Genomic DNA, 11,927 nt, shown 5'->3' with positions numbered 1-11,927 from the left:
ACAATTATTCAGAAAATAATGATAATTTTAACTCTTCCTTCCCAGTTTAAATGCCTTTTATTTCTTTTTCTTCCTAATTGCTCTAGCTAGCACTCCCAGTACTATGTTGGGTAGAAGTGGTGAGGTTGGGAAACTTTCTCTTATGCTAGATCTCAGAGTAAACTGTTTCAACTTTCTTCCATTAACTATAATATTAGATGTGTGTCTGTCATACATGACGTTTATTACGTTGAAGTATATTCTTTGTATACCAGATCTGTTAAGGGTTTTTATGACAAAATGATGATATATTTTCTCAAATGCTTTTTCTTTGTCTATTAAATTACCTTTTTATAGTTTTTTTTATGATTTCTTATCTTTCATTTTATTCATATGATGATTACATATATTAGTTTGCATATGTTGAACCATCCTTGCATTCCAGGAATAAATCCCATTTGGTCATGGTGTATTGTCCTTTTAATGAATTTAGTTTGATAATATATTCTTGAGAATTTTTGCATCTATATTCATCAGGGATATTGGGTGTGTGTGTGTGTGTGTGTGTGTGTGTGTGTGTGTGTGGTATCCTTATCTGGTTTTGGTATCAGGGAAATACTGGTGCCATAGGATGAGGTTCAAAGTGTTCCAGAGAGACTATTTTAATATTTGAGTTTTGAATTGCTTTCATCCTAGTTTCTTTCATTGTCTAACCACCAGACAATGAGTGAAATGATAGTGCCTTACATTAGATATTAGCTTCTTAGAAAAGCCTTCCTATCACTGAACAAAACAAATCAATTTTTAGTTGATTGTTGTGCATTGTGTATGGTAAGGGTTCAAATTCATTTTTTTTGCATATGTATGTCCATTTATTAGCAACGTTTGTTGAAGAAACTATCATTTCCCATTGTGTATTCTTGGTTTTTATCAAGCTTTAGTTGACTGTACATGTGTGGGTTTATTTCTAGGCTCTTTATTCACTTTCATTGGTCTATATCTTGATGTTAATATGATGCTATTTCCATTGCTATCACTTTGTATTATAGATTGAAATCAGGGAGTGTGATGCTTCCAAATTTGTTCTTTCTCAAGATTACTTTGGCTATTCTGGGTCTTTTTTAGTTCTATATGAGCTGTAGGATTGTTTTCACAATTTCTATAAAAAATACCATTAAGATTTTTTTTCATGGAAACTGCACTGAATCTGTAGATTACATTGAGTGATATTGATATCTTATCAATATGTCTTTCAATCCATGAACATGAAATATATTTCCATTTATTTTGATCTTTTTCAATTTTGTTCATCAATGTTTTACAGCTTTCAGTGTTTAAATCTTTAACTTCCCTGGTCAGATTTTTTAATAAGTTATTTTTTTCTTTGTGATGCTATTGTAATTGGGATTGTTTTCTAAATTTCCTTTACATATGGCCCATTGTTAGTATATAGAAATACAACTGATCTTTGTTAATTTTCTATCCAAAATGTTATAAATTTGTTTATTAGTCCTAGAAGGTCTTTTTTTCTGCATGTGAATATATGGAAATAGCTTCTTGACTTAGTCTTGAAAATGATTTCTTGGATATTACACCCAAGCATAATAAATAGAAGCAAAAGTATACAAGAGGGGCTACATCAAATTAAAGTGATTTTTGCATGGCAAAAGAAGCAATAAAAAAACCAAAAGGCAACATATGGAGTGGAAAAAAATATTTGCAAACTATGTATCTGACAAGAAGTTAGTTTCCAAAATATGTGAAGAACTCTTACAACTCAATATAAAAAATAAATAAATAACATGATTGAACGTGGATTAAAAATCAAACTACCATATGATCCAGTAATCCAACTTCTGAGTATATATTCAGAAGAGTTCAAATCAAAATCTTGAAGACATATCTGTGCTCCCGTATTCATTGCAACATCTGTCACAACTGCTAAGATATGGACACAATCTAAGATTGTGCTAGATTAATAACTTCAAGTGATCTGTTTTACAACATAATCTCTATAGCTAACAACACAGTATTGTGCACTCAGAATTTGTTAAGAGGATACATTTAACATTGTTTTAACACGCACACACGGGTGCGCGCGCACACACACACACACACACACCACAAAAGCAAAGGGACACAAAGAAACTTTGGGAGGTGTTTGCTATGTCTATTACCTTCACTGCCCTGAAGGTATCACGGTTATTTGCTAACATGCAAACTCATCAAATTGTATATGTTAAATATGTGTAATTCTTTATATATCAATCATGTCTCAATAAAACTGTTTTTTAATAACGGAAAACAAAATAAATGCTGTAATTTAGGGGGGAAGGCAGAAATGGGAAGACTTCACTGTATTTTAGCTATCTCATAATTTTAACTAGTTAATCTCTGAGAATATTTACTATTAGGAGCAAAATTTAAACATAGAATTATTTTCTCAGATAAAGCATGCTGCCAAAAAGAAAAAACGAGAAAAAAAAAAAAGGTGTAATAAAACAGCCCTGATTCTAATACTTAAAGCAGTGGATTAACTTTGAGGACATTATGCTAAGTGAAATAAGCCTATCACAAACCATAAATGCTATATGGTTTCACTTATATATCTAGAGTTAGAGTAGTTAATAAAAACAGAAAATGGAATGGTGGCTGCCAAGGTTTGAATGGAAGGGGGAATGAGGAGTTATTGTTTAATGGGCATAGATTTTCAGTTTTGTGAGATAAAAAAATTCTGGAGACTGGTTGTATAACAAAGTGAATACACGTGACATGACTGAACTATGCCCTTAGAAATGGCCAAAAGGCACATGTTATACATATTTTACTAGAATTTAAACAAAAATTATTGTAGTTATTTTCTCTCATACTTCATTTCATATGAATTTTCGATAATTTCGATCTCTTCAGTCACAACGATCAATGTTGTTACCAGACCATGTAACATAGCTCCCAGAAACTAATCTTTATTCAGCTATCTTAAAAAGATGAAAAGCAATTGTGAGGACCTGTATTAAGTTATGTGTAGCAGAAACAAATTAAAATAAATCAGGGATTAGTATAATATATCTCTAAGTACTGTTTGTGAAGGATATTTTTTTTAACGTTTATTTATTTTTGAGACAGAGAGAGACAGAGCATGAACGGGGGAGGGTCAGAGAGAGAGGGAGACACAGAATCTGAAACAGCCTCCAGGCTCTGAGCGGTCAGCACAGAGCCTGAGGTGGGGCTCGAACTCACAGACCTGAGATCATAACCTGAGCCGAAATCAGCCGCTTAACCGACTGAGCCACCCAGTCGCCCCTGTGAAGGATATTTTGACTAATAATCCCTTTATCAAAAGATGGGATTTGTTCAGGGTGAAAATAGAGTACATATATTATCATATAAAATAATATTACTATGGTCATTTGTTGTAGTATTATTTCATTTAATCAGCAACGTGGTAAGCAAGACGGAGGAACATTGTGAGCAACTTTTACTGGGTTATTCTGTGAGAATTACATATTTGCAAACTGTTTGGGAGGCACCGTAACAATAAAAAGTAAATGCCATTTTGCTCTCATTTTTTAGGGAGCCAAGAAAAAATGTGATGTATAAAACTCCCGATGATTAATTGTATAACTCCAGTATTCCAAAGAGCAAATTATCAGTGCCACTACCTAGTATTTTAAAGTTATGGCTTATCATTTTTATGCAAAAAAAAAAAAAAAGATTTATAAAGTATCGAATTTGTAGAAGAAAGGATTCCAATAACTCAAAAGAGAAACATCATATGTGACAGAGACTACTTGTCACTAACCCATGATCTATTCTCTTTCTTTAGTAAAAGAACCACAGTTTTATTCGACATCGTAGGTAATAAGCAAAAGGAATCTATTTCTGGGTTTCCTAGCAACCAGGTGAGACCATGTAAATAGGTTTGGAGCAATGCAGCTTAGGCTAATGTGTTACTTCAAGGAAACACCCATTAGAGTAAGCCGGCACCAATCCTTTACCACTTTGTTCTCTTTTCCTCCTGTCTGATAGCTGCTACACACTATCATATTGATTGGATAGTATTTAATGCTGAATTCAGTTTAAACAAAAGCCCATACTTTGCTTAAGTTGTGATTATTTGGGGTTGATCTGTCATATGTAGGTGAAACTAATCCTAACTGTACAAATTCATTGCAGGGTATAAGACCATGATCACTAAATGGAAACAGGACGAGTGGAAAGGAATCTTAACAGCAACAACAGAGTAAATTATGTTAGTAAAGTTTTATTATAGATTTAACTACTATTTAATTTAGTTTTATATTTCTTGTCATATATTTATAGAATCTAATTGTTTTACAAAGTTTGCTGGCAATAGGGAAAAAAAAAGAAGAAAAGGAAAGGGATTTTGCAATCCTTCTCCATTTCCTGCTCCATAGAGACAACAATTTTTAAGTTTTTTCAAGCAAAATCTTTTATTTTTTATTGAAATTTACCTAAATTATATGCATATATACTCTCTCTTTCCTTCCTTCCTTCCTTCCTTCCTTCCTTCCTTCCTTCCTTCCTGCCGTTCTTTTGTTCTTTCTTTCTTTGTCTCTTCTATATCTCTCTTCTTTAGTTAGGTCTGATCTTTTGACCTTCTATTTTAGAAGATGAGAATCTAGCTCTCCTTCGCTGTCCTGTTCCAAAAACTACATAAACACATTTCATCCACCTAATATACTTGTATATTAAATTCAGTAGATCAATATTCAATGTGCGTATTAATATAGCTACGTCAACACTAGTCACATCCAAAACATGTAGTAAGGCATTACGCTGTAATTACTTTTCCTTTCATCTACATTTTGTTTTACCTAGATATAGTAATTTTCTTCTTTTATACATATACTTTATTTTCCATGTACTAGCATCAATTCTCCACTAACGTCTTCTCAGTGTTATAAAACTTCTTTTAAAATTGTCAAGCTCTTCCTCTTCAATCAATTCCATGTTTTCTGACGAAATCTCCAGTGGAGTTTCCTGACTTGTTTCAATCTGGCGAGGTTTCTCTGGAGGCAGGCTGATCAATTATACCCTGGGCGCCATTATATATGTGTGTGTGTGTGTGTGTGTGCATGAACTCACCCCTTTGTAGTGTTGGAGTCTAGTTCCCGAAATGTTTGAGTCTCCCTGTCTGGGTTATTGCAACTTTTTATAAGGAATATTCATTTTCTTCCTGAGAAAGGTGCATATGAGGTGAAATTGTTGAGATCTTACATGTCTACAAATTATCTGTCTTGTATCTCTTGTTTAATTGACTTTGTAAAATTGGGTAAAACATTTTAATTAGAAATGAATTTCTCTTAAAATTTTGAAAGCATTTTAATTGACTTCTGGTTTCTACTTTTGATGTTAAGAATTTTTTTTAATGTTTATTTATTTTGAGAGAGAGAGAAAAAAGAGAGAGCAGAGGAGGGACAAAGAGAGAGGGAGAAAGAGAATCCCAAGCAGGCTCTGTGCTGTCAGCTCAGAGTCTGATGTAGGGCTCAATCTCACAAACCATGAGATCATAACCTGAACCAAAATCAAGATCCAGTGTCTCAACCCACTGAGCCATCCCGACACCCCTTGCTGTTGAGAACGCTATGCTTTTCTTTTTAATGAACATTTCGCTTTCCTTTTTCAGAAATTTTAGGTAGTTCTTTCTCCAGGGTTTTGAAATGTTATAAATCAATGCCTTGTTGTAAGTCTATATTAATCCATTTTGCAGGACATTGAAATGGAGCCTATCAACTTGGAAATTGTTCTTTTGTGGGTAATTTCCTTCAGTTCATGGTTGGATACTATCTATATCTCATTACTCTTTCTAGCAGATTATTTAGAAGCTGAGTCTCCCCTACAGGTCTTTCATTTTTTAAATTATCTTTCTCTTCTGTTTCCTGTCCCTAATCATATTTTGATCTCAAGAATGTACCTTCACCTTTCTCTTTAATATTCAGTTTTACTTTCTGCCTTCATGTATTTAATTTTCAAGAGCTTCTTTATTGTTACCAGAAGGGTCCTTATTTTTACTAAACTCGTGTTATAATTTCTTGGATTCAACACCGTCTTTATCTTTCTGGTGATAGTAGTGATGATGTATTTAAATTTTCTTTTCTTCCTCTAAAGTCTTTTTCTTTCACTGATGTTTTTTTCTCTTCATTTTGGTCTCTGACTTATTTTTGGACACTTCTCTCAACTCAGTAACCATTGGCTAGTCATTCACATTTCAGTTTGAATAGGGTCCTTTTACACTTACAAATTAACATTCTAACAGGATCTGATTGGTTGATTTCATTAAGAAACCCTCAATATCACTATTTTTTTTAAAGGATCGCTCAGGTTCCAAAAAGAGATTTCTCTAATCTTTTGCTTGGGGAGAAGGTGGAAAAAAGGTATGCATTTGGGATCCTAGTAAGGGAATAAAGTTATCTACTTTTAACAATTATTATTAACATCTTAGTTAAACATATTCTTACATCACTCTAAGGTCAAGAAGGACTAGGGTTTGCCTTAGAGAGCCCGGTAAAGATTGCATTGTGAGATACCTAAGCTTAGAAGGAACCATTCCTACTCAGCTCAACTACAGATTTTAAAATTTTACAGATATGCCAAGGATATTTCTTCAGAGAAACTTATGTCCAGATACGAGAGATATCACATATATTGGTGATTCTGAAATCACAGATATTTAAGATTAATATTACAAAGTCATTAGTTTAGACAACATGAGAAAATACCAATTCATAAAAAGATCAAGAATAAATTCAGGATTTAATACAGATGAAATGGGGACATGAGGTCTGATTTGGGGCAAGTGGTGCAAACATTTAAGTGCTAGCCTTTCGGGGCGCCTGGGTGGCTCAGTCAGTTAAGCGTCCGACTTCGGCTCAGGTCATGATCTCACGGTCCGTGAATTCGAGCCCCGCATCGGGCTCTGTGCTGACAGCTCAGAGCCTGGAGCCTGCTTCAGATTCTGTGTCTCCCTCTCTCTCTGACCCTCCCCCATTCATGCTCTCTTTCTGTCTCAAAAATAAATAAACATTAAAAAAATTTAAATAAATAAATAAATAAATAAAGTGCTAGCCTTTCTTCCACCAGGTTCAACCACTGGTAAGACAGAGAGTAACATTCCCAGAGATTTTCTGACTCCCCTATTTGCCTTCTATATAAGTAATTTATCTTCAAAGCAGAATTAAAAGTACTTGTATGGATGAAAGGACATTTCAGGTTAATCATCCAATTATATGAAGTGCATTTTTGGCCTCTATCTATACACCATGTTTTCTTGATTCTAAAACACACTTAATTTGAAAGGACACTATCAATTTAATAACAGTGTTTACCTAAAAACAACTTCTACCACCTTAAATGTGCATGCTGATTGAAAGACCTAGTTCGATTTCAGAAACTAAAATAAGAAAACATAGATACGTTACCCTTGAGAAACACAGAACAAAGCTTCCATTTCTCTGTACTTGCAATTCAAGCGTATCTTCAAATAGAAATAGCGTATATGATTTCATCTCCATAAATAGCACTGTAAACATTGCCTCCAAGAAAAGAAAGGACACTGTCAAGTCCTTCTCATACAGTTGGCCTGTTTGAGTAAAAAGTGCAGGGTCTTTTGCTTGTCTAAGAACTAAAAATAAACTAGTGAGGTAATTTAAAGACTCTTTTTTTCTGAGAAATACAAATGTTATTTTATTTTCTCGAAATTGGAAAATATATAAATATATTTGTCTAGTGGTCGTCTTAAATATCAGTGAATTTTTCTCCAGTTATCTCTATAATTACTTGGAAGTTTGATGTTTCAAATATGGCACTGAGTGCAGGAACTCGACAAAGACTTGCGCCAGCTGGTAGAGTCTAATGCAAGGTCAGCCTTGTGCACTAATCAACAAGATCAGGGTCATGAAGTGGGTAGGGGGACAGATAAAATTTTTCACAGCTTTGAAACATCACATATAGGTGGATACGTACATGTAGCTGGAAAGAAATACCTGCCTTGGATTTGAGTATCTGTCACAGGAAGCACTCTGGATGGGGGGGGGGGGGGGGAATTTCTGGATATTATTGTTTTCGTCACTATTCTTGGTTTTGTCTTTTCTATTATACAGTAATTAATATGGCAGCCATAGCCCCATTTTTAATGACTATTTTAGAAATATGAAAGCTTTAGCCATATGCCAAACCTTAGTCTATTATGGAAGAAAATTAGATTTTTTTTTGAAAAACGTCAGTTCTGTTGCTTTAATTAAGAAATTTACATGGGGCATTTTATTTGGTTTTATCTTGATTTTTCTGAAAAGAGAGAGACCGTGTAAACCTAGGAGGCATGTAACATATTTTCCGTTTTTAGACTCCATGCTTTAGGAACCCTATCCATTAATTACACAGTAGAGTAATCGAGAGAAAATGGAATAGCTGTACCTGATCAACATGACTTGCTTGGGTGTGTTGTTCATTCCCTGGTTTTCAGTGTTCAAGCCCGGAGTCAGTCAGTTGTTAGCAATTCATACATATCTTCAAAGGCAATGCTGAACAAGAAAGAAGTAATATCACTCTCTGTATCTCATTGCAATTACATTTCTTATATGCAGCCCGTCCACAGGATGGAGTAATTACAAGATAACATGTCATTTCATAGCCAACTATATCTATTTTTGCATAAATCCATTATATCTTTTTTATTATAAGAATTAGATATGCAAACAATTCATTTCTTGCAGAAACCAGTGCAACTGCTTTTCCTATCCACTCAGTGCTAGACTAGAAGCTATTTCAAGAGCAGACAGATGCTGGAATAGAGAATATAGAGTTCATAGCATCAGCCCCCATAACATCTGGTACTTTCAAGAGTGTTTTTTATACATTACTATTTTTTTCCTACTATATTTTTTCTCATCATTTATTTTCGAACTCACCCCATCATTCATCTCCCTCTCATCCTTTTTGATATATTTTCCTTTAATTCAAGTATGCATCATTTGTTCATTCACTCGCCAGCTATTTATTTCCTACCTATTCTGTACAAGGCTTTGCTTTAGACTGTCGATACCACAGATAAAATCCCTGCCCTCATATACTTACTGTGCATTCTGGTGGGTGGACAAAGACAACTTTTAAAAAGAAGTTACAAGCATGATTACAATTAAGGAAGGAGAAAGATGTGGGGCTTGAATGTTACCCTCCTCTCTCCCTGGGCTGGTGCCAAAATGTTGTGTAGAGCTGTATGTAAATGAGATTTCAACATTTTCCTCCGCTGACAGCTAGTTAGAGGGAACTCTTGGGGCTTCCAATGGGGATCAAAAGGAACTACATTAGAAGGGTAACCCACCTGTTCTTAAGCCTCACCTGTGACTTCAGGATATATGGGGGCTTCATCTACCAAGGATCCTTGGTACTTGATGGAGGTGTTTGATAATGCTCAACTTTAGAGATACGTGGGCAAATAGAAAATGTCCATGTTGTCTATTGAATGTGTCCCATTATCGAGCCTTCAGTCTCTAATAGAGACAATAGCAACAACAACAACAAAAACAAAAACAGTTGAGCAAAGAGTATGACTACGACATAATTCCACTTTCTTAGACACCACTGCTGTGATTTTGCAACCAGACTCCATACAGCACCCAGATCTGCCACAAATATTGTGACTCCCATTGAATCAGTTGTATCCTGAAAGATAAGCAGCAGAGAAACTTGTATTACAGATGAGACCACGTGTAGAGCCTTCTTTTGTTAGGCTCCACTCAGGCACTCAGGTTACTGATAATAAGTAATAGCCACTAAAGCGATATGTTGAAATCCAAAGAGGCCTCTAAAGATGATGTCTCCACATCATTAGCAGATACAACATATTACAACCTCCGTTTTGCTTTGGGTGAGAAATATTTAGCACTCAGATAAACTTTAGAATTCTAAGACAATAGTCTTCAGAATCTCTGAAAATTTACTTCTGATTTTATGGTATGCATCTGGTACCTAAATTCCTACCTTGATAAGAAGTTTCAATTGAACTTCTAGCTAATTAATATGATCAATAAAGGATTGGCCTTTGATACCATATTATGATTTTTAAATTTCAAATTTATTTTTCATGGGCATCATTTTGTTCATATTTTAGAAAAACCAACGGAGAAAAAAAACACTTGTCGATATCTGAGCTAACACATTAAATCCAAAATATCTGATAAATGCAATTTTTTAACTTTGCTTCTTTTTTTCCCTACATTTTAAATTACCAAAATCTCATAATTGAGAGTAAGAAAGATTTATTCTATCTAGATTTGCTTGTAAGTGGCTTCCTGAGGTATACTTGGACATTGGATCGGTTTCTACTTATAGGTAAGGAGACAGCAAAAGGGGTTTGGGTAGAGCTAGGGACAATGGTTTTTTTCATGGGGCTATTTTCCATAAGCATTTTGGTTTTGGATTAAAGTCTGGATCAAAGTTTGGGGTTGATGAATCTGACTGGCAGTGCCTGTGCCAAATGATCATACTCTCACTACAAGAAAAGTTGAGAAAGCAAATATCTGGCATTTTTATCTTCAAAAATGGAAATCAGTCTCCGCTTCATAAGTTGAGGATTGCTATACCCGAAAAGGGGGTGAGATACTGGGCAGCAAAAGAAAGTAAAATGTCCTCTAGGGAATTCCTCACTAGAGGTGAGTTTGAAGCAGTAAATCTGGTTTAGAGTCAACACAAGAGGTCTTATGGATCTCCTAAGGTTTTTGATTATTTGCAACCTGGGATATAATTCAAAAGATTAAGATAACCAAATATTTGTCCCTTTTATATTTTTAATAAACTTTATTTTTAGAGCAGTTTTTTTCAAGTTTTTATCTAAATTCTAGTTAGCATATACAGTAAAATTGATTTCAGGTGTAGAATTTAGTGATTCATCACTTACATAGAACACCCAGTGCTCATCACAAGCGCCCTCCTTAATACCTATCACCCATCTAGCCCATTCCCCACCCACCTTCCTCCACCAACCCTCAGTTTGTTCTCTATAATTAAGAGCCTCACATGGCTTACTTCTTCTCTCTTTTTTCCCTTTGCTCATTTGTTTTGTTTCTTAAATTCCACATATGAGTGAAATCATATAGTATTTGTCTTTCTCTGACTGACTTATTTCACTTAGCATAATACACTCTAGCTTCATCCATGTCATTGGAAATGGCAAGATTTCATTCTTTTTGATGGCTGAGTAATACCCCATTGTGTATATATATGTATATGTATATACACCACATCTTCTTTATCCATTCATCAGGTGATAGACATTTGGGCTCTTTCCATAGTTTAGATATTGTTGATAATGCTGCTATAAACATTGTGGGGGGGGGGATGTGCCCCTTCAAATATGTATTTTTGTGTCCTTTTGGTAAATACCTAGTAGTGTAATTGCTGGGTCATTGCTGGTTCTGTTTTTAAATTCACAACAATATTGAGCAGAAGATACAGAGATTTCCCATATACCCTGTGTTCACACACATAAATAGCCTCTCCCATTATCAATATAACCAGCCATATTGGTAGATTTGTTACAATTGATGAATCTATATTGACATATCGTTATCATCCAAAGTCCATAATTTACATTATGTAATGTAAATACATTACACAAATTTACATTTACATTAGTGTTGTACTTCTACACATTTGAACAAATGTATAATGACATGTATCCACCATTATAGTTGTATCAGAGTATTTTCTTGCCCTTAAAATTCTCTGTGTTTAGCCTATCCATCCCTCCCCCAATTGCTGGCAATCACTGATCTTTTTACTGTCTCCACACTTTTGCCTTTTCAGAATGTCATATAGTTGGAATCATACGGTATTTGGCCTTTTTTAATTGGCTTCTTTCAGTTAGCAATATGCATTTAAGATTTCTCCATGTTTTTTGATAGTTCAATAGCTCATTTCCTTTTAGC

The 11,927-nt window shown here is 34.5% G+C and overlaps 1 long non-coding RNA gene across 1 annotated transcript in view; it reads left to right on the top strand.

Moving 5' to 3' along the window:
* Positions 1 to 3,895: 3,895 nt before the first annotated feature.
* The window catches only part of LOC109264271 (uncharacterized), a 31,192-nt gene continuing 23,160 nt past the window's right edge, over positions 3,896 to 11,927 (top strand). The window contains exons 1-2 of the long non-coding RNA XR_002078671.1: positions 3,896 to 3,954; positions 4,156 to 4,222. This is a non-coding gene — a long non-coding RNA (uncharacterized LOC109264271). The remainder of the gene's footprint in view (positions 3,955 to 4,155; positions 4,223 to 11,927) is intronic.

Source organism: Panthera pardus, unplaced genomic scaffold, assembly GCF_024362965.1.
Source record: "Panthera pardus isolate Hobbes unplaced genomic scaffold, ASM2436296v1 HiC_scaffold_22, whole genome shotgun sequence".
NCBI classification, from domain to species: Eukaryota; Metazoa; Chordata; class Mammalia; order Carnivora; family Felidae; genus Panthera; species Panthera pardus.
This window is presented reverse-complemented; position numbering and strand designations above follow the sequence as displayed.